At 43.6% G+C, this 24,018-nt stretch overlaps 1 protein-coding gene across 1 annotated transcript in view; it reads left to right on the top strand.

The window, feature by feature from the left end:
- Spata17 (spermatogenesis associated 17) overlaps window positions 1–24,018 on the top strand; it is a 173,228-nt gene that overhangs the window by 145,682 nt on the left and 3,528 nt on the right. The gene's annotated exons all lie outside the window — the stretch shown is intronic.

The raw sequence follows: 24,018 nt of genomic DNA, 5'->3' as shown, positions 1-24,018 counted from the left end.
TATGTAAGTAATTCAGTCCGTAAGTGAGCTGCTTTGTGACTGGAGCTCTCAGTGTAGCCGCAGGCTGGGCTTGTGCCTAAGATCTTCCTGCCCCAGCCTCCTGCATCCTGGCTTTGTAGGCAGGTATAAACCGTCAGCATGCATGGGTAGAACTCCTCACATCATTCTGACCGTGGTTTTCTGCTTCTCCTGGGTTATTTTGAACTTTAGATTAAAGTTGAATTCTTGTCTAAGACTTAGATTCTACTTTTTAGCATCTCATAAAATAACACTTAAACGGTTCTGGTTTTGAAGCTGGCTGTCCCAAAGAACAGGCAGAAATCCATGCTTATGTGCAAAGGAAGGCAATAATCCAGATGAGAAGTGGGAAGTCTATTGGTGAACAGCACAGGTGGGTGTGTTTCTACAGACTGCCAGGACTCTACTTGGCCAGTTTCTGGGCATCCCTTCCAGTTAGAGTTACTCAAAAGGACTCTTGATCATTTTGAAGAGAGGAGAAGAGCCTGTCGAGCCTATAGAAAGGTTCTCCATCAAGACATAGTAGAAATGGAGATCTGTCCATGAGTCAGTTCTTCAAAGAAGCATCCTAAAACATGCTGAAGAACGGTGTTTTCTACCCTTCTACTGGGCTATGTGGGAGGAGTGATTCTGCTCTGGTCTGTGTGCCACATGGAAATGTCAACACTTGCTGTCCTGCTCCTTCACCCTGTCTAATTCTATGCAGCTTCTTTCGCTTGTACTCTAGTTATTCTCAAGATCTCCAAGTAGGTACAAACAGGTTCAGACTTTTCAAATCAAGTCATGTGAGTGTGTGACAAGAATCACCTTTGTAACATATTTTTACAGAGGACCACAGAACCCCAGAAAAAATGTATTTTATATTGTTAATGGCAAAATCATTATAGTTCAAGGAGTTATTTTCATTACTATTTTATCATTCTGGACTTAACATTTTTTCCTCTATTTATAGCAAAAGTAAAATGAATGATTCAATTTTGAACACACTTTATATACGTAACAGCAGTTTTGAAAAACAATCAAGGGCTGGAGAGATGGCTCAGTGGTTAAGAGCACTGGCTGCTCTTCCAGAGGTCCTGAGTTCAATTCTGAGCAACCACATGGTGGCTCACAACCATCTGTAATGAGATCTGATGCCCTCTTCTGGTGTGTCTGAAGACAGTTACAGTGTACTCAAATAAATAAAAATAAATAAATGAATGAACAAATAAATAATAAAAAAGAAAAACAATCAAATAGACAGTAGTCCCAGATTCCCACCAGAATAGACTGCAATTCCGTAATGGTTTGGTTGGAACTAGAGCATGGGAGTGGTTGAGCCAGGGCTTGAGTCAGAAGTTGCCGATCGGCACATAATGAAAGCAGGTCCTGGCCAGTGACTGCTGCAACTGTATTGGTGGATACAGCTCTATGCTGGCTCAGCCCCAGCTGAGGAAATGCTCCTGTCTTACCCCACTGCACCTCACTCATGCGTAAGATGATGCTGTCCTCCTGGCCTAGTGTATGCTGTGTTGTGTGTCAGCCGCGCACTGGCTCCTCCACCATCCGCCATTCTTCTGTGCCCCGTTGATGTCCTGTCTTGTGTTCACAGAGGGCTTGGGGTCTTAAGGTCTATCTGTGTCTCTGGTGCATGTTTGTGAACATGGAGGCAAGTTTGCTCCTCATTGACCACTAAGTTAAGTATGAAGGCCCACCAAACTCTAGAATTTTCTCAGCATGTAGCAAACAACTGCTCCATGAGGTTGGGAAGATTTCGCAGTCTCGCAGTCTGTGTTATCTGATCTTTAGCTGCGTAGCTAGGGAGCACTTTAAGTGTGCATCTCTAGCTGCAGACAGCGGGGTATAAAATGCACCGTAGATCCTGAAGACTTGGGTAAGCCCTGTAACTGTCGCTAAGATTTCTACTCTGTGACACATGATAATACCTTAGCTAAGATGCTTTCTGAACACAGAGCTAATTTCATCTGTTTCCTGTTGCATTTTTAAACTGATCATTAGATAAATAAACTGAACTTTGTGACAGACATTGTGTTCCTGGATAGTACTACAGAAGGATATGCTTACCCAATTGCTTACAGTGGAAAGGTTTTAGCAGAATGTGGATAAAATTTTCTCTGGAAACTTGGGCAAGCATGTCCTGTGGTGTCAGCCTCTTTCTGCTCTCAAGCACCCTAGCGTTGCACAGCACCATAGGTCAGACACAGATCTCGACTGTGTCTGCTGCTTCTTCAGTTCATGGAACCACTCCCAGCTCACGCATTGTGGGCCAATTGAAGGAGAATTTACAAACACAAAGTGGACATTTTATCTTGGAAACATTCTTAATGAAAAAAAAACTAATACCAATCAGAGTATTAACAGTGAAAGCTTTGGTGTGATTTGCATGATGCTGTCTACAGTGTGCTGTTGATCTGAGATTGGCTTTCTTCATGAACCAAGGACTAAAGAAAATGCTTCTGTTGTAAGGGAGCTAAGGGACTCGCTTCCCACCATCTACTTTAATCAGCCTACACTATGAAAAGTCAGAGTGAACATCCATAATTCCAGGGAAAGGTTATAGTTCAGTAGTTGACCAAAAAAGGCAAGCAATATTCTCATCACTTTCTCACAGAACATACCGTGCTCTTCAACCTAAACAAACCTGAGGGATGTCTACATACAGTCACAGAAATGTGTGAAGTCTGTATTTCACCACAACTTGGGTGAAATACATTAACCAAATCTCCCAACATTTGAAAAGCTGCTTAGAAATTCTAATATAAATACATATATGTGACTCCTGGACCCACAAAACTGGAAGAAAAATCAATCAAAAATACTCTGGATATCAAAAGCAACTTTGTGCTCTGATGTGAGGCAGCTTGATTGAGTAGTGCACTAGCGACCATGTCCGTCCCCTAATGCTAGGAGTAATGCACACAGGCAGAGTGACAGTCACAGCACAGCCTCCCATCAGCAATAATTAATCTCTCAGTTAACCAAGGCTCAGAGAGCACTCGTCAGTCTTCTTAAGTCGGAAGGACCCTGGTTTTGATGTTTGCATTCTGAGGAAAATTGTCCCCACCAGTTCTCACAAATTGAAACACCAGGCTAATTATGGCAGCTGATGAAGTGTGTGGAATGGCTACAGCTTGTCGTGAAACTGTTCCTTCAGCTTGGATTAGGGTTTCATCAATCACGGGTTTAAACTGATCCAGAATCGCTTCTGCCCGCTGCTTGGCATTTTAATGCTGTCTATGTAATTGGTTTTTTCCCCAAGCTTAGACCGTTTTTTGAAATATTACATTCTCAAAGCAGGACTTGCAAACTCCAGTTTCTGAAAAAAAAATTACTATTAGAGATATCCACTGATCAAGTGGTAGAGGGCTAATAAAGGCCACAGAAATAAAACCTGGTGCGACACCTCAGTCCTCTGGACAGCAATAAAGCGTTGTCATGACACCATTGTTTTCAGACGTGTACGTGACGCGCTTTGGGAGAATCATGGTTAGTGGTTGGCTGACTAAATTCCACAAGGGTTTCTTCAAAACTAATGTGTAGATATTGGCTTATATTTTAGGAGAGGGCAGGCCACTAATAAGAATTGTAAGGTGTACACAATTGGCAATTGGCATCAAGACAAACATTTTGAAGACTAAGACTGAAGGTATACTGTGTGTGTGTGTGTGTGTGTGTGTGTGTGTGTGTGTGTGTGTGTCACATACATCATTATTTTGATTGACTTTTCTTTTCTGGGTATATATTAATGGCTGACAAAGCCTTGTTTCAGGGTTTTTGTCTTGTCCGTTGGCTGCCCTGTGAAGGCATCGTGCTCCCAGGAACCTATTGATCAGGACATGCCTTTGTCATACGCCACAGTGTTCAAGCCACTGTACTTGGTTTGCCATAGTTCACACTTGCATTCACCAGGAAGGAAGATCAGTTTGGGTTTTGTTTCCTTGTGAGTGACTGACAGGATATTGTTAGCAAAGTTATCCTAACTTTACAGAATAATTTAGGTCATTCCCTTTTATTTTTGAAGAGATTTTTATATAAATTGTTAGCTATTGCTTAAATATTTGGAAGAATCCACTAGTGACTCTACAAGCTGGTGGGGTATTCTTCCAGGTGGGTTCCTGCAGTTTTTCTAATACACGAAAGATGGGCGGCTACACCATGTCTGTTATGGTGGCTTCTTCAGGGTCTGACTCAATCTTCTGAACGTCTGAATCCTACATGTTGGGAAAATGGATGCCTCTTGCTTCCTCTTATCCTGTGAGGATGTCTATATTAATGCTTATGAATTATTAGTTGTTACTGCTGTGGGCCCACCATTTCTTTCATGGAGATTGGTCCGTATTTTCATGTGCTCTTACTTTCAGTTTTGTTAGGCAACTTTTGTCTTTCTTGATTTTTTCTTAACTTACCTATGTCACCTTTCTTTAATATTTTCTCATGCTTATTTTTGATCCGTTGAGTTTAATTTGCTGTTGCTTTGGTTCTTGATAATAATCCTTACATATTTCAACTTTAATCCTTACATTAGGCATACAAATCCATAAGCTGCTTTCAAGGAATGAATTCAATAGCCTATCACAGATTTTCATCTTACTTTTAAAAGGTTCTCATTGTTATTCCTATATTGACCAATAACATTTTAAGATTTCAAGTTACATTTATTAATTTGCTTGCGAAAGTCCTCTATACTCAGAGAATCCACTCTGCAGTTGTTTTCCTCTCAAACTTTTATAGAAATTGCTTGTTGGCCAGGTTCTCTTCTGTCTAAGTAAATATTTCAAGTACATAAAAATTATACATATTTTGCTCTGCTGCACACAATCTTCAATATTAATCAATTTCTTGAATTTTTGAGAAGTATGTTCAAATATTCTACATCTTTAGAATTAGCTCATCATAACATTTAAAACATTACTATTATTGACATTTCTCCCTTACTTTTCAAAATGAACCATTTCTTTACTGCATGGGACATACCATGAAGGCGTGACTTAACGGGGCATCACCAGGACCTTTCTGTGCTCTTGAGTCTGCTGGGCAGAATTAGCTGCTATTACCAGTTTCCCCATCTGTGTCAGTGGTCAGTCAACATTCTCTTCAAAGATCATGGGGAAAGATCTCAGGTTTTGTGGTCACCGGACAGGTTTATATGACACTAAACTGTCACTGCCACACAAAGGAACAGATCTAGGGACAAGTGGGCATGGATTCCCCATATAAAAGGTTGTTTGCAAATGCAGCTGCCTTGGGCCAGTGGCTGCAGAGTTTGCTGATCCTTGTTTTGTTTTCAGGAATCCGCTGATTTAGAGCTGGTATCATGTTTGCCTAAAATGAAAACTGTATTCATCAGCGACCTCATAAAGCTAGGTTTACGTTCCTAACAAAGTGGTAGGAAGCAGAATATAAGTTGAGTCGAGGCTAGCCTTCACAGTGCACGACTGAGAGTTTAGGAAAGTAGTGCCCATCCTGAGCTTTAAATCCCACATGGGATTTCAGGAGGCCCAGGCACCACAAGGCCGCTGAGTGTGGCAATCTACTGGTTCTACCAGAAGCAGTTAGCAAGCATGTGGCACGTGCTGGGGAGATGGTACTTGGCTTCAGAATTTCCTGTTGCATAAAGAAATCCTTTGAAGTAGTCCTGGGTTTAAAAAATGTCAAATTCTATATTAATTTGGGTACATTCAACCGTACACCTGGGAGCTAAAGGAGCAGACGCTGTGCTGCGAGTCTGTCCGATGTCGTTCTTCTCAGGGTCTCCTAGAAGATGTCTGGAATGAGAGACTGAATAGCTACAGGGCTTGGTGGGAACGCCATCTGTGAGCAAGTGCAGTGGACAGGAGATAAAGACAGAAGATGGTTCTCACCATGTGGAGCAGTGCTCAGCGCCTGCACCTTCGTGTAAAGGAGAAGTGGACTTTCCTCTGAGCTTTTACTCTTTTTCTCGTGGGTGTTCTGACAGCTGCAGCGGAATCGAATGCCCATTTACACGTCAGACAAGAATGTGCACCTCAGTGTTTGTAAAATGTCAGGCCCCGGTCCACTTGAAGCAAACCCCAGACATTAGATTTTTGCCTTAGTGATAGAAAGGAAATCTCTGAGGGAAGACAGCTTCTTTTATTATGTATTGGGATGGGGTGCACATTTTAATTATTTCCTTTAAAGTATGACCTTGTCTTCATCACTAATTCAATTTTGAGCAGCCAATTGTTACCTCCAAAGTGAATTTTTAACATCTTTTTATTATTAGTGTGTATTAATTGTACAGAAATTGAGTTTCATTATGACATTTCACACATGTATATAAAGTACTTCCAAGGTGAATTTTAATTATTAGAATCTTAGTTTTCTCCTTTTTTTTATCATCTCTGTCCTTACTTTATGAGTATCTGGTCCTTCCTTTTAACCTATTCTATCCATTTAGCCTGTCTTTTTTAGTATAAAATAGAATTAAAGCGAGCAAGTTACCTCCACCCTTTAGATGTTCGCAGTGCTGTGCAGGCTGGCTCTGAGCTCCCTGCCCCTCACTCAGGCCTTGGCACGCTGCTTTCTTCCGTGGGTTTATGAACTGTTTCCTCTCATTCTGAAGAACATTAGATACATTGTTTACCTGAAGGGAAGGCCAATGGATTTAAGCCTTTAGACTTGATTAATCAAGATGTCTTTTGAGGCTTAGGTTGGATGACACCCCCATTTCCTAGCTCTCCAGTTTTGATAATTGATGAGCAGAGCCCTGTGTGGCATGGCCCTAGATGCCCTACAGGAAGTGCTCTGCACCCAGCTCAGGCTGCTGCTATGTTTCTGCAGCTCCTGAAGCCACTCCCTGCTCCTTCCGCTGAGCATTCCTAAAGGGAAGAGCACACAGTTCAGAGATCTCCTTACGCAGTTTTTCCATGTGTTTATCAGAGCTGAGTCAGGGATTGTATGGATCCAAATAGCAGATTGCCTACAACAGGCTGTTTTTCTTGCTCTTAGCTCATTACTGAGCACCCATGATGGCCAAGCACTCATGGAATAGTGAGGTAACAAACACACACGTACAATCGCATTAGCAGGCTTGAAAATGTGTAGAATGAAGCTGGAGCAACTTTCTTTTCCACAAACCCCTGAGCCTGTCCTTTCCAACTTAGGCCCCCAGTATGGCTCTGTCAAAGAAAGATGGTGAGAAGAAGGGCTGCTCTGCCATCAACAAGGTGGTGACAAGAGAATACACCATCAACATTCACAAGTGCACTCATGAGAGGGCTTCAAGAAGTGTGCCTCTCAGGCGCTCATGGAAATTTGCCATGAAGGAGATGGGGCCTCCAGATGTGTGCATTGACACCAGGCTCAATAAAGCTGTCTGGGCCAAGGGAAGAAGGAAAGGTCTGTATCACATCCAAGGACGTTTGTCCAGAAAACGTAATGTGGATGAGGACTCACCAAACAAGCTCTACACGGTGGTTAGTTATGTGCCTGTTACCACACTAAAAACATCTACAGATGGTCAATGTGGATGAGAACATACCAGCTGGATGTCAAATAAAGTTGCAGAACTGTCAAAGACAAAAACAAAAGCAAACAAACAAACAAACAAACAAAGCCATAGCTGAATAATTGGAGCTCAGAGAAAATAGTTAAAACACTTTGCCATTGATACTCACACCCTTAGAAACTAAGAGCTTTGTGTCAATGTCACTAGAGATCATTGACACCTATATCACAATCTGTTAGTTAAGCATATCAGTAAGAAATATATCGCTCGTTCATCATTAGCAGCTAAATTACATTGCTAAAGAATGTTTCCATGAAAGAAACCTAAACTCACATTTGTGCAGCATTTTACTATAATGCTCATAATAGTCTTAACTTTATTTTTTAAACCATTGGTATGGGGACATGCATGGGTGTCATGGCACACATGAAGATGTCAGAGGACAACTCTGTGGAGTTGGTTCTCTCCTTTCCCCTTTACTATTGGTTGTGGAACCAAACTCAGGTCATTGGGCTTGCACGGAAAGTGTCTTTACCAAGTGGACCATCCCACCAGCCCCTTAATAGAATCTTCCTGTGTCTTTTCATTGTGGAATAGTACTTATACTTTTTCTTTCTTAAATAAGATGGAGAGCTTCTGGAAGGTTTTGATGTGTTTGTAGCCCTCTGAGTAATTCACATCATCCCACATTTGTAATGGGTCTAAGAACTGCTAGGAGCACTACAGACCATGTCTGCTTGTTCCTGTCCAGATACAGCAGGACACTGGCTGCTGACCTTGGCGTCTTATTCCTATACTGCATCTGCATCATGTTTAGGTCTTTATAAAGATGGCCTTACTATGGAAAGTGGTTTACCTGGTGATACAAGAGGGGTAGCCTCCTTATCAAGCCAGCATCTCATACATATCTGTAAGGGTCCTGCCTTGCTCACAGCTAATTCACTAAGACCATGCCATATTCATAAGTTAGCTTCAAAGTCACAATTCAAGGCAAGGTGTTACTCAAACAAAGACACAGACCAGTAAGCCTGGCTCTCAGGAGGCCCAGCAAGAGGGCAGAGCAAAGTTGCAAAGCAGGTCCCGGGTCAGGCAGGGCTATATTGTGAGACTGTGACTAAAACCAAGCATCAGGTCCGCCGTGTGGACGGTTTTCAAATGTCTCCGGGAATTCTTCTTCTTTATTGTATGTAGCTCAGGCTGGTCTTGAGTTCGGAGTCCTGCTGTTTCCACTTGAACAATGCTGTGTTCAGATGTGTGGACCAACACCTGGAATTTCTGATAAATTCCTACTTGAAAAACAGAAGTACAAAGAAAGCGTAGATCTGCACTTAGTGTATGTGTGCATTGTCTGAGTCGAGACAACATGTACACAGCTGAACTCAACTGTCCCTTGTGAGGTCCTGACAACACAATTCTAAAGGATGACAATGACCTAAAGTGCTCCATTTTTATATATTCTCTATATGTAAGTGCTATATTGTTCAAAAATGATAAAGTCACACCAATGGACTAAATATTTATATTAAATTCTAACATACCTCAGAAGTCAATGTTTTTTATATTTGACAGTCTTTCATTTACTTATTGTTCAGTAGATTGTGCTTTGACATAGCAAGTAAACATCTTTCATGTTTAATACCAAGGTGTTCTACCTACATGTGCTTTTAGTTCAAACTCTGTAAAGTTCAAGGGCATCCAAGTATGAAATAGCTTCTGAGAAGATTACCATTGTCCTCTTAATTTGATTTAGTCAGAGAAAAGGACACTAGTCCAAAGAATAGATCTTTAATAATTTTGGTTCAAATACAGACACTAAATGTTGTATATAAACCAGTAAATGTGCATATAGTTTCCTCAAAGCATGCAGAGAGAGTTGGCATTATAAAATAGTGCATTCATTTATGCTGACATTCTTATCTGCATTCTAATTTGTCTAATATCTGGATCTACTTACAGAAAACATTACTACCATGCTCAGAAAGAAGTCATGATTATATATCTACACACACACACACACACACACACACACACATATATACACATGAGAATTAGCATGATTATTTTGTGTAAATGATTTTTTAAATGTACCGGTTCCTAAGATACTTGTGGTTTGATAAAAAGTGAACAATTAAGATGAAATTTGATTCTAAGAACAGTAAATGGTTTATTGGAGTATTTATTATTTGTACTTTAATCCCGGCAAAGGGTAACATTGCTAATGTGGCATAGCCCTTACTCTCTTGCCTCTAGTCTGTAAAAGTAATTTGGGGGGTTGGTTTGCCATCCGCTTACTCGTGAATAACAGCGGGGCATCTCTACACTTCTGGACCATGTCAGCTCCTGAGTATGACATGAGACCCGGCATCTTTATTCATAGGCTACAAACACTAAGTTGGGCAGGTTCTGAGGCTTCTAACCTTCCATGGCTGTCTTCTTTCCAGCCACGAGATCTTTTACCTGCCTCTGAGTCTTGCCTTGGTCTCTCTGGTCCATGTGTGTCGTCACGGTGGTATCAGAGGGGATAGAAAACAGTCTTTACACATACGTCACTGAGACGGGGATGCTCCAAATATCATGACCATGCTAATGTCCAGACCTCAACCCAATCTGAGCACAGCAATCAGCATCTGAATACACAGGGCACAAACCATCTTCGCCCACAACTGGGCTTGCCCAGGCCTCCTAGACACCAGCCGGCTGCATAGCGCTGTCTTCTACCTAACGTAGATGTTATCACTTGGCTTGTACTTTCCATGTGGGAATAAGAATTTATGTTTTGTAAACCACCGTCTTTAGGTTTCCTAAGTTTAGTCATGTGTCGTGACTGAATGAGTACTGGCGCTCTCCACTGCCTTCCCGTGTGGTACTGTTTCCTGTTACCGCAAGAACGCTCCTCAGTTTCCCTGTCTTCTTTTCTGGAGTTAGTCTGCCTTCCTTGCATTAGCATCATTTCTCCATGTGCCTTGTCCTTTTCCCATGGCTTCTTTCAGCCTGGTAAGACAGTCTCGGTGTCTGAGAATATCATCTTGCAGCAAACAGACATGGAACTTGCAGCTGAACGTTGTTTCAATTCCACTGTAAGTGTTTGCGGTCTGTCACTCTGACTTGGAGGAATTTTACTTTCCTAATTGTGTTCTGTTTCTTTTCCAGGCCAACTGTAATAGCTTTTCTAGAGCTACCATAGTTGCAGACGGAGCTCTTTAGCTGTGTGGTTTTGCCGCTTTTCACTGTCTGTTCTTTGGACTTTGTAAGAGGCTCCACGCTGTGGAATCCGAGCTTTTCCATGAAACCGTTTTCAGTTTGCATGCTGTCATTTCTTTCTCTGTAACTGGCAGCCTGTACTTATTTAATAGAAGCAATTGTCATTTGATGTCTTAGGATATTAATTTTAAATGTTCAGTGGTACTTCCTTCTAGCCTCAAATTCATCTAAATGTTTTGTTTATTGCTAATGTTTTTTCTTATCTACATTTTAATTGGGGTTTTTGTAGCCAATGGCTTATCTTTCCTGTTTTTACTCACTTAGTACTAAGGTGCAAACCACACCTGGAATCATGACCTCCGTAGTCAGGGCTTGCTGGGGAAGATTTTACAGTGGAAGTGCCTGTACTGTGGGTGTAGCTGTAAAGGCCAGTGCATACTCTGGGAGTGCTGTCTGTTGAGAGCAGTGTGTTCTGTGGGGGTGACTGTGAAGGTCAGTCTGTACTGTTGAGGTGACTGTGAAGGCCTCTAGAGGCCTGAAGCTACTCATTTTCTTCAATGGAGTCTTATCTAATCTTATTCTGAGCATACAGCAGTATTTGAGCAGGCGTGCAAACTGGAAGTACGATGTGGTTCTCAACATTCAACATAAGAACTTCTACTCAACCTTCAGCACATTAGGTCTAGTTATCCAGAGTAGAGTTTCACACTGTTGGGTAAAAGCATCAGGCCATGAAGAATTGAGTCAGGCCGTACTGGGCAATAGACCCTAGCCTTAAAGAACCACTTGGCCCCAGCCTGAGCTGTCTGCTCCACCTGCGGAATCAGATGGCAAAAGACCTCCATGACTGGAGATCAGAGAGTCTGGGAAGAAGAATCAGAGGACAGTGATGGGGCAGAACTGGAGAAAGGCAAAAGATCAAGGCCAAGCTGGGCTTGCACAGCCACCAATAAAGTCTCAAGGACCCAAGTTCCATCCTCAGGACCTGAGCTGCTCACAGAGGCACTCACTCAGTCCACAAAAGGCCGGAGGTCTCAGGCTGAAGTAGTGCATGGCTAGCCTATATAGTGAGCTTAACGGGAGTCTGGTGCCTATGGAATGACGCCTGGGAGGTGGGAAGGAGGCCTTCTCACCAGAGGATGCTAAAAGGATCTTGTTTTCAGCACCAGATGTAAGAAAGATAAGGCAGAGGAGCAGACAGACTTGATCTCAACAGAGTGAGAACTGCTGTACCTGAATAGTGAGGGCCCCTGTGTTTCTGTGGGAGGAAGGTTGAACGCATTTAGAAGGACCGGGTGGGCAGTTATATACTCACACACACATGTCTGGGTAGCTACAAGGAAGTTACAGCTGGTTTTTGTGTCTGGTTTAACTGGGAGCAAAGAAGATTTTCTTCACACCCAGACATATTCTTTCATGTGACGTCCCCCACCCCACCCCCAGTATGTGCTTGAAACTTTGGATAGCTCTGAATCTTATATATCATGATTTCCTTTATCCATATCAGGAATAGTTCAAAAAAGTCTGGGAACTGACACTGCTGAAAACTTAGCAACAGGTGACAAGATGGTGTGCACAGACGTGGCTCTATGCCTGCGACAGAATATGACACTCAAGGGTGGGCCAGGTGCTTGAGGCTTAACTCTTCACAGGGCAGAGAGGAGTCAGGCATACAGACAATTTCAGAGCCATGGTGAGTGATTTCTTTGGGGAATGTGATTGGACAAAGAAGACAGTGTACTGGGACAAATCCTGGGGTGGCACGTGATTCTTACTCTCTTCCTCTGCGATACGACAGGAATCTTCTCGGCTTCACAGGATTCCAGGGAGAACCAGGAGAAGTTGTACTCTTTCATTGGCAACCTGCCCTTAGGTAGCAGACCAATGAACTTGAGAGAAATCTTTCCTATCAGAGCCCAGAGCTGGCTGTGCCTCGGGTGCTGTGAGTTTGAGGTCAAAGGGATAGATCCAAGTGTTTGTTTTTGTAAGGTTGAATTGAAAAACCAGGGGCAACCAGTGTCTCAGTCGTAAACAGGAGTCGCTGCTCTTACAAGACCCAGGTCCAGCCCCAGCTCACAATGGCCTGGAACACCAGGTCTTTGGGTTCACACCACCCTGTGGTCGCTGCAGGCACCTGCACAGATCTTACATATACGCAGGCGCAAATGCACACGGTAAATTAGGCACAGTTACAAGATTAACAACTAGCAGTGCTAACGTAGAACCATTATAGCAACACATGAGAATAAAATTTATTTAAAACATATTAGATGTGTCTGTAATGTTTTCATTCATTTTCAGACTGTGGGTAGATGACAAAGGGCTGAACATCTCAAAATAAGGGGGTGCCATCACATGACCTGACCCTTGCCTGCTGGCATCTGGGGGCTTCCAGTCCTCCCTGCTCTGTCCTCCGAAACTGCCCCACCCCTGAAGCCAGGGCAGAGGAAGAAGGGTTGTTTCTGAGGAGAGGGCAGAGCGGGAGCTAGGGAACCTGGGTTCTGTGTCCCTCGCATACAGTTTCCGGCAGATCCTGTTCCTTACTCTGCTGTCCAACCTACCTGAAGGTGTCAGTGGCTCAGGTTTCTGGGCATAGAGAGGAAGAGCAGAAGGTCTTAGCTGTAGCCCTTCTGCCCTAGCTCTGCCCACCGTCAGTAGTCACTTGAAGTTCCTTCTAGATTCCGGACAGGTGTAATTTACCGGAGGGTGCCCAATTCTCCATCCTTGAGTGTAGGCATTCCCGAGAGGGTGGAACAGGACGAAAGCCTCGCTGCTCTGCCATGGTGAAACTTCAGTACCAGGGCTCATTTTCTCGCAGAACACGAAATGACAATGTTGGTTCTGAAAGTGTAACAATCCCCTATAGGCTTTGCTCCCACCGGCTTCCTGTGCACACACATTGAATCTAGCCAATGAAGACTAATGGACAGAGGCCGAGATCTAACTCAGGAACCTTGCCATTCCCTAGGTGAGATCAGACTCCAAGGGGAATTGCTGTGACTTAGAACAAGAAGCATAAAAGAACATGAGAGAGGTGTGAAGATTCGCAATAGGTCTTCAGTCCTGGGAATATAATGTATTTCTAAAGGGGGCTTTCCTGAAGGAACTGGCATTTTCTGTAGGGTGTAATGTTTGGGTGGATCCGCACCTACTGAGGGCATAACACATATTTGCTACCTACAATTAACATCACTGTCAGCTTGTGTGGTTTGGCATGCTGCCTTGCAATTCTGCTAATGGTAAATACTGTTCCTCAGTGCCCTGTCTCAGCTGCAATCAACTCACTTTCCCTCTTCCTACTTTCCCTGAGAGAAAAGATCAAAAGCAGAAAGAACATTCACAGTAATGACAGTTATTGATACATGCTGTAATTATTAAAAAAAACTTTGCAGTGGGAATTCTATCATATTAACGATACAAGTATATTATTAAGAATTATAAATATTGAGTAATAAAGCTTCAAGTTCACACACTCCCAGATGTTATTTTGGGGTTACTAGACTGGCAATTTTTCAAAAACACAAGCAGTAATTAGAAATCTTTCACGAACTCTTTCAGAAACAGTACTTGATTTTAATTCTTTCATTTGAAAAAAAAACTTGTAAGAAAAACACTGTCAGAACTGTTGACATTTTTATAGCTTGACAAAATGAAGCATAATTAAAATGAAATATTTGTTGCATAAATTAAACCACAATTAATATGTTTTCTGCCAGTGCTTCAAGGATAAGATTAAAACCGTGTCCTTAGCAGACTCCCGCAGTGAGACTAATTTCCTGATTTTTATACCGAACATTATCACACGGGTTCTCACAGCATAGACTCAAATCAACAAGTGAAAAATGCTTTTTGATGAAGATGTGTGCAGAAGGAGATGAACTGCTTCTATGAAGCAGGGCAGGATTGCTTTCTCTTTTAAGATCTGATGACTAGTTGATTCCAAGGGGGAGATTTGCACATGTAAAGCCGTTAAAATACATAGAAAATTGCCCTTCCTTTTAGTTAGCTTTGCCTTTTAAATTAGCCAGTTTATTGTTTCTGGGATGTTTGCCTTTTCAGAAGGTAATTAGAAAATGCATGTGATATGCTATGCATAGGCCCGCCTTCCAGCTGACCATGAAATAATAATACACAAATCCCAGTCCTGAACAGTGTCCAGATAAATGGGAGAAAAATGTGCTCTCTTTGAAGAGGGCCACTTCTCCCACCAGTACCCATAGCCACAGAAAGAAAACCCAATCCTGATGGAAGTCACCTATTGCTCTTAAAAGTGCCTGGGCTGGGAAGATGGCTCCTACCTTATGTATGTATGTACGTTTGTATGTATGTATGTACGTATGTATGTATGTATGTACGTATGTATGTATGTATGTATGTATGTATGTTTGTATGTATGTTTGTATGTATGTATGTATGTATGTATGTATCTATCTATCTATCTATCTATCTATCTATCTATCTATTGTTTTGGTTTTTATTTATAAAAAAGCCAGGCTTGACTGTGACTACTTGTAACCCTGCCATGGGAGGTGCAAACAGAGACAAGAGGATCTTTGTGGCTTGCTGGCTACCACATAGCTGAAAACAGGGGGCTCCAGATTCAGCAAGACATTTTGTGTTGCAAGGAAATGAGGTAGTTTGGGAACAATAGAAAGCACTTTCTAATGATGTTTTCCTCTGCCTCGTGTGTCCATAGGCAGATGTGCCTGTATATATTACATACATACAGACAGACAGACAGACATGCATGCGTGCAAATTCTCAGCTGCCCACACAACACCTAATCTTTCTATTTGATTTCTTCCAAACTAATTTCTTTCTGACATCAGACACCTTTTAAGCGCTCAGTGAAGGAAAGAGATAACCATTATCAGCAGTCATCTCCATTTCTCCCAGGGATAGTGCTGCTCAGAGGTATAACAACCCCAAGAGCGCTTAGTACGGTGCTGGCGCTCATTCACCTCTGAGCTGTTGCCGTCTCTTCCTAGTGGTGTGCTAGATGCTGGCAGCATACAGAACCGACTTGGCTGTGAGAGGAGTGGCATGAGTCGGGAGAGCTCTGTAAGCTTGTAAGGCCAGGGCACCCCTAGCCCTGTGCCAGCTCTAAAGACAGAGGCAGCTAATCTCATGGCTGCACACTGACCAGCATTCTGCATTGCTAATGTCAAAGGCGTTAACAACTTCCAGTTCAAAATTTTTAGCTCCCCAAAATTTTCTACCATCTTTTGGGGGTACTTTGATTTTGGTCATTTGATAGGACATGAGTGTTGTAGTGACAGACTTTATGATGTGGTTGCGATCCAGAATGGCACTTCTGTATTTCAGGGGTGGACAGATGTGTCTTCAGGTAGCCTCCCTGACACCTAATGACACCTAGGTGGGAATCACAGGTGCTTTTCCAGTCCCACCCATCTGTCTCCCATCTCTGTCCCATGTCTGCTTCTTACCTGTCTCCTGTTTCTAGAAATTTTCATTCCATGGAGACAGGAAATTTTGTCTAACTTAATCATTACTATATTCTTCCTGCCAAGGCACTTGATTAATATTTAATTTAAAAGACTATGAATAAGTAAATGAATATTTGAATCAGTTTTTAGAAGGAGCATTAAGAAACCAAAGTAGCAAATGTGGTCGTTTCTGAGCAATGGTGGGATTCGAGATTTGGCAATTGGACATGGGAATTGTACACAATGCTCATCAAGGTTCTACGCACACATTAGCCTGTTCTTACCTCAGAGAAATGGTCCTGACTTCAAAATTATTCCTTTTCAAACTAAATTTCAAATTCTAATGTACATAATTATTTCCTGACCTGAAAACCCAAAATCTGAAACTCTTTTTGTTAGAAGTGGACTGAAGTGGAAAGAGCCTCACCGTGAGACTCTCTAGTGCTCAGGACCATTTAAGTAGTTGATAAAATTACCTTCCGCTAAGTACGTGCTGTGCTTGGGAAACATAAACAACTTTCCTATTCGGATTTGGACCCATCGCCAACATATACTGAGGTACATATATGTAATTATTCCAAAATCCATTCCCACTGGAAAGAATCCCAAGCACGTCAATCCGGAGCATTGTGAGTGAGGGAATGTCCTGAACCTGGCTCTCTATCGCCCGTGAAGATTTGGTTAAGATCTCTGTGCACACTTTAAGTTATTATGTCATCTTACTTGTTCATATTCTCATGCGTTGACTCTTTCTCATCATGGTGGCCTAGAATCTTCCATATAGTGTTGGAAGCTACAAGTTCATGCACATTGATTTGTCCTGACAGAACTGACCTAACTATAAACTCTTTCCTCTCATCATCTGTGGAAGCTCTCTTTTCTAAGGTCACCATGAACACCAAATACTGAACTGTAGATCTAAACACCCATGGGCACTGTCCGCTCTGACATTCAGGATCTATAAGGGAAAGATAACTGTAGAAATGGGCTTGGCAATGGTGTATAATTTTTTAAAGCAGAGGGAAACACACAAGGATCCATGTGTTCACTGTTTTCTTAGCTTCTCTATAACATTTATGCCTCTGGCACTACTGGTAGACAAATGGGGTTCTATTGTCTGTAAAGAACCAGAATGAGTGAGTGCTCTTGCTTCTGAGCCACTTTCCTGTGATTCAGAGCACACAGACGTCTAAGCACTGTGCCTAGAATGAGAGTCCTGACCCCGCCCATGCTCATGCAAGGTCTGTGAGCACTGGATTGTGGGTAACAAGTGAGCAGTAACAGCGGTGCCGGTCAGGGGTCCCTGTAACAGCTCCGTTCTTATGAAGTCTTCGTTAACGGCATTGAACCCGCTTTCTGACAAAGTAGAATTACACTTAAAAGGCTTGCATTTCTATTGAGTTAAGATTTATTTATGTATTACTTCATATGCACAATGTATTCAGGACTGCGATGGCACTAGAAGACAGACAAGACGGATAAAGGCCCTGGTTGTGCAACTCTGATATACTGTTTGATACTTCCTTCTTGCTAGTGGACCGGACGCTCTTGGTTAATATTTTACAAGTACTTTGAGACTTGGCTTGTAGCTGTGAAGTGATACACGGCCATATCTGCTCGCTGGGATCCTAAAGGCTTCAGTCAATGTGTGAGCTGACACTAGGATTCTGATGACATTTCTAGAGAGGCAGGCTGAAAGACAGACAGACTTGAAGGTGTGTTGCCCACAAAGGGATGCAGGGCCAAGCCCATGTGTGCCTTTTTTCAACCATGTCTTCAGCCGAGAATTTACCAAGCCCACTCTGTGCCTATCAACTGTGTTAAGTTAAATCCAGAGAATACAACTGTGAATAAATTGTCACCTGGCTTTCAGCAGTTCCTCCCCTCAATGAGATCATCCTTAGGGAGCCTCCCTACACAGAAGCACTTGGGTTTCCTTTTACCAAGACACACATTTCGGAATGTTATACTGTTGGTGTCTGTTGTTATTCCCATTGTAATCCGTTCCCGTGGCGCCAACCTGATACTAGCTCTGAGCATCTTTGCATTTTCCAGTCGATTAGCCATGTGTGCGTGCCACACGCTCCCTTAAGTGCCAGTCTCGTCCAACACTCCTCCTGTTGTCTTGTCTCGTCTTTGTATACACAGGTGATGTTGCCGGAACCGCCTGCCATGACGTCATTAGTTGTGTGATGAAAACCAATGAGCAGGCTATGGACCTCCCTAACTACAGCATAGTGTCTGGTTGGATGTCTTATTTTGTTTTATTTGCAGTGAAATTAATATCTATGCCTATATTTCTGTGCACACATCTATTTCTGTATGTGCATCTATTTCTTCTGACATTGTTATATCGTGTACTCCTTTTATTATGGGATATGTACCCCATAGTACAATAGACTTGTCAAGAAGAATCCCCACGGCTTATGTGCCGATTCACACTCTGGCTTCAGTGCCTGTGTGCACATTTATAGCCAAGACTGTGCATAGACTAGGGAGCCAACGGTGAGAACTAAACAGGCGAGCTCTGAAACCAGGAGTGTTTTAGGTGGCCAACTGTGAGGAGAACGGACACCCATCTGTCTCTCAGGAGTGTAGGCCCTTTCTGTTTAGATGCTTGTGGGGTAGAGGAACAGAGCGGCCTAGCCTGGAGCACAGTCACAACCCCAGCATTTGTAAAGCAGGCAACAGGATCTGCGGTGTGAGGCCAGGCTGGATAACAGAGTTCTAGACAAATAAGGCTCATGGGAAGTCACCGTATTGAAGGAGAAGAGAGGAGTACACCTCAGTGTGAGGAATCCCAGGTGCTCTTCATGTGCAGCTCTTCATAGGACGCATGTTCAGCAAGAGGAGTGACTGGGGGGTGGGGGTGGGGAGACTCTGGCCTCTCAGATAGGAGCATCACCCATCCACACCGGTGCATGCACAGATGACAAGCTGCAGACTTCTGACAGAGCAGCCTTGGTGTCCCTGCAGAGTGGGCCACCATTGTCATCATGATGCATATATCAGCAATGCCACCTACACCAAAACCAGTGGGAATTTAATAATATATTTCTCAGCCATGTGGCTTCCAAAACGAGTGGTTTGTAAAGTTAGCTGACAGTAACTCAGAACACTTTTAGAAGGCTTATTTAGGTTCAGTTTGCATGGGGAAAAATGCCAGGCACTCTTTACAAGCACCCCATGAACTCCCACTTGAAAAGCAGAGAAAACCTGGAGGTCTAACTGGCAAGAGCTTTTGGGGTCTCATTCACTAAAATAGCATTTAATATTCAGGCAAACATCTCTTATCATCTACCTTGTTTTTTTAGTTCTAAGAGAAAAATCTTTGCTGACTACATTAAAATAATTTAAGCTGATAGGTATGTGCCTGACCCGTGATTTTCCCGTTCTCTCAGGGCTCTATCCGTGGTACAGCAGTGGTGTTTCACTGAGGGGCATGGGTATGTGTTGTTACTGCTTAGCTGTGACTGTCGGCTGGGAAGCCTTACATAACTAGATAAACGTAACAGCTGCTGACCTCGCACTCCTACACTGTGGGGTGAGCGGCCCAGGAAATTCACTCTGTCATTTTGACTTGGGTTTAAAATGGACCTGGGCTACTTTCCAGTTGAGAGAGCCATTCACCTCCAAACACCCCGCAGTTGTCCCAAGGAGCTCATTGTGGCCATGGGTGACTTGTGTTTGGCTGAGCATCCTAATAGCAAAGCTGTCTGCTCTGGCGAGCAGCAGCTATGGCAGGATGTAGAATCACTCTGCCCAGTGTTTTTCTTGATGAGACTGTTTTTCAGAAAAGCAGCCCCCAGCCCCTGTTTAACCTGACCCCGTAAGAGCATCATGCAGGTGGCTTCTTGAACTCAGGAGTAAATCGCTTCTCATGGCGGGGTGGCTGTTTTAGTGCGTCAGAAGCACTTTGAATGGAACTGGAAATCGGGACCAGAGGTTTTCTCAGACAAAAGCTGCAGTTAGAAACTAGCTAAGGCTGTGAGGGACTGGAAAACAGAAAAGGAGACAGAGGTGGGAAAGGCTTTTGGAAAGATTTTTCTTCTGCAGTACATAGCGGACAACTCGTGTTCATCCATATAACTGTAAATGTTTGTCTATTGTCTGGCCCTGGGCAGGACTAAGCCCTAGTACCAACGGTTGGACGGAACACAGTACTCAGATGCTAGCTGGATGCATGTGGAGGGGGAACTCTATAACTAACAGAAGTCAGAAACTAAGAACACAAGAGCATAACAGGACTGAAGGAAAGAAAGCCAGAACTTCTGACTACATTCTTAATCTTATCTGTACACATGGACACATGTGTTTATGTAGGTTCAGGGTTCATGTTTAAAATAGCATGACAGGGAGTTGTGATCAAAGTCTACTGTACCACATTGCTCTAAATTTGTCAGAGAACCAGTGGGTTACTTTAGTGGGCACTTGAGAGGACAGAATACGTGACTTCTAGCAGACTTTGACCACTGGTGGAGAGGGGAGAGAACACGAAGCTGAGAGCCTTGTGCTGTCCTGTTCATCTCCACGATGAAGTCGCGAGGCCCAGCACCCCACTAGTCAGTTAATGAGACACCGTTGAGGCCAAAGGGAAGAGTGATATCATGTTTCCGTTTTTGGATAGATACAGGCTGTTCCGATCATCTGCTCACCCTAGCAGAGTTTCAGCAGTGTCTCTCAGCATTGGCCGATTTTGCCTATTGTCTAGTTTCCGACTGTAACTTCCTTGTTCTGTCCACATTGTCCTCTCGGAGCTTGAGGTCTGTCTTTCCTTCTGGCCTAGCTGTGGTGTATGCGTTTTCTTTTCTTGCTCAGCTCGGTTAGCAGTGTCCTGCTTTTATCGATGTTTTCAAGGAAGTGGATGACTTTGATGCTTCTGTTTCCCTATTTCATGTGTGTATGTATATTAATGTATGTGTGCATGTGTGTACACACACACACACACACACACACACACACACACACACACACACACACACACTTGCTTGTGGAGGTCTGAAGCAAACACAGGCCATCACCCTGTCGTTACTTTGCACTGTCTTTACTGAGGCAAATGGTATTGGGGAAAACCAGAGAACATTCTAGTGCAATGGAAGAAACAGAACTCCCAGTTTTAAGGTCCCCACACCAGAACTGCTTGGCATGTTTCTGTTTCCTCCTCTTGTCACAGAGTTTGTCACTGAGGAAGCTGGGCCTCACCGCTTATGGCTGGCATCATCCACCCAGGGGATCCCCGTCTCTGCCTCTAGAGTACAGGGATTACGTGTGCACTTGGGGTCCAGAGTCTGGCCCCCATGCTTGAGTGGCTGGCACTTCACCTGCTGAGCCATCTCCCCGGCCTGGTTTTCTATTTTTGACTTCCTGAGTTCTCCTCGGATCGTTTTCTTCTGTGTGGTTCTGAGTTCTCCCCCTTTCCTAGTTTCCTGAAGCAGATGCTCTGGCCTTGCCTTCCCTCCATGCCTGTGGTTCCTGTTCTGCCTTTGATGATTCTGCCATCTGCATAAGCTTTATTTCCACGGGTTAGGTTTGTCTCCTCCTCAGCTTTCTTTGACCTGCGTTCTTTTCGGGAGTTCACTTAGCTAATGCTCAGATATTTGGAGGCTTTCATGAATCAGTCATTGATGCCCAGTGTAAGTCTGCTGCTTTCTGAAACAATGCTTGTGTGGTCTGTTTTAAATTCGTTAGTTTTATGGTCCAGGACATAGTTTATCTTGGTGGTATTTCTCTATGAATCTGTGAAGAGTGTACACGCGGCTGCTGGTGGATAAAAAAGTCTATAGATGTCAATTACATCCAGTTGATTGACAGTGCTGTTCAGGTCAATTATACCCTTGTTGATTTTCTACCTGCTGGATCTGTCAGTCACTGATAAAGAGGTGTGGAATTTGCCAAGTACAATAGTGAATCCATCCACTTCTTACCAGCTCTATCAGTTTCTGCCTCGTGCATGCTGACCCTCTGATTCTAGGCACACGGACAGTACTGATTGACAGGTCTTCTTGGAGACTTGACCCCTTTAGCATTCTACAGTCGCTCTCATTATCCTGATCATTTTCCTTACTCTGAAATCTGCTTTATCCACAATTAATATAGCGGTTTCTCGCTCCCTTGGCTAACGTGGCACTCAGGGCCTTTCTCTGTCCACATGCTCTTCACCATTTGTGTCTTTATTTAAAGCAAGTGTTTAGACAACTCAGCATTCTGATGTCCTTCATGGGCGTAGAGCATGACTGGATAAATGATGGTTGACGCATCCGGTCACTACCGACCACCGTGGCAACGGCTTTTTCTTCACTATGCTTGTGGAGTTTGTTTTTGTCTTTATCTGCTATTAACTACTTTATAACATTCCATGTCTCCTCACTCTCGGACTCAGCTTTGGTCCCTAAAACTGCAGTCATGGCTTCTCTGGAGTTGGGTATATATTACAGCCAATGACTCACCTTCCAGGTACGGCCGCCTCACCTAGGGTTAACAGGTGTCAACAGATCTCCCCCACCCCCGTTTCTCTCTCCAGACACTTCCGTGTCACGTTTGCTCTACTCTCCAATCATTTGGCTGTTACTGTATCTCCATAACAAAGACTGTCATCTGATAGACTAAGAATAAGAAAAGCTAACAATTTCATCTTCCCTCTGTGTAGAACTAAGTTTCTGATGTCTATCATGTCATGTGGGACAGGTCTATTTGTTCTGGAAGTCAGGTCAGAGCTCACACACTTACACAGGTAGAGCCAGTCACAGTTCTAGGTTATGGTGCTTGTCAAGAGACCGTGTGACAGAACCAAGTGTTACAGATTCTAGGTGAAGAGCTGTCTGCTGAGCTCGCTGTGGGCAAGCATTCCCGCCATACTGCAAACAGTGCAATGCAGGGGTTTGGATGGCCTCTGCTGTGTCTGGACAGAGGAACGCTGCTGAGCCCCACGGGAAAAGCAGACCTCACTACACAGTCACCCACATGCTGCTTACCGAGAAGCATTTCATTCAGACCAAGTCATTAGTTTTTATCTGAGTCTCTGTTGCACACACATTGTCTCTGCACTCGGAAGCAGGGCCTGTCACAGCCACTCGGGCAGACAAACCTGAACAAGTGCAGGCATTTTTCTGGGGCCTGAGGTTAGTCATGAAAGCGGATACTTAGGGTCAGGAGTCTACCGTACCAGAGCAGAGTCAGATGGGTGGCAACAGAGACACAGACACACCTCAGACTCTTCTGAGAATCTTGCTTTTATGTACTTATAAATGTGGACCTTTTCAAGACCTGGGCCAAAGACAGCCTTTCTCCTAGGCTTCCCTCAGCCAGAAAGTTTCAGACAAAATTTTCTTCACTGATAGGCTCTTAGAAAAGCAAAGCTCTACAGCTTATTCACGGTATTCAGAGCTGGTGTATGAGCTGCCTCATTAGCCCTGCGGCTGTGGACACATCCATTTCTTAATCAGATGCTGTGAAACTGGCTACTTGCAAAAAACTCCTTCTCCATGTGTGTCCTAAAGAACAAGGGTGAGGCGCTCTGCTCACCCTCCAGTGAGGGAACGTGGGCACGTCGCACTCCTCTTTTTGTGGGTTCTGTTAACAAATGCTTACTTTGCCAGAAACTTAAGTACAGAATGCCCTGAAGCCACGGCAAAGGCAATCACATTGCAAACTCCTTGAAAACTTGAAATTAACCTCGGGTTGGCACGGCCCCGGGCTGCTTGCATGTGCTGCCTGTAGACACTGAAACAGTGTGTTCGAAGGGCGTGGTGCTGCGTGCCTGTGCTCCCAGGACGCAGGAGACAGACAGGAAGACTGACATGTGTGAGGCTGGCCTGGCCCACATAATGATGTCCAGGCCAGTGCTACACCTTGTCTCAAACAACAACAAAACAACGAAACAAAAAA

The sequence above is a fragment of the Rattus rattus genome, chromosome 10, assembly GCF_011064425.1.
Source record: "Rattus rattus isolate New Zealand chromosome 10, Rrattus_CSIRO_v1, whole genome shotgun sequence".
NCBI lineage: Eukaryota > Metazoa > Chordata > Mammalia > Rodentia > Muridae > Rattus > Rattus rattus.
Note: the sequence above shows the minus strand (reverse complement) of the source record. Positions and strands in the feature narration are given on the sequence as shown.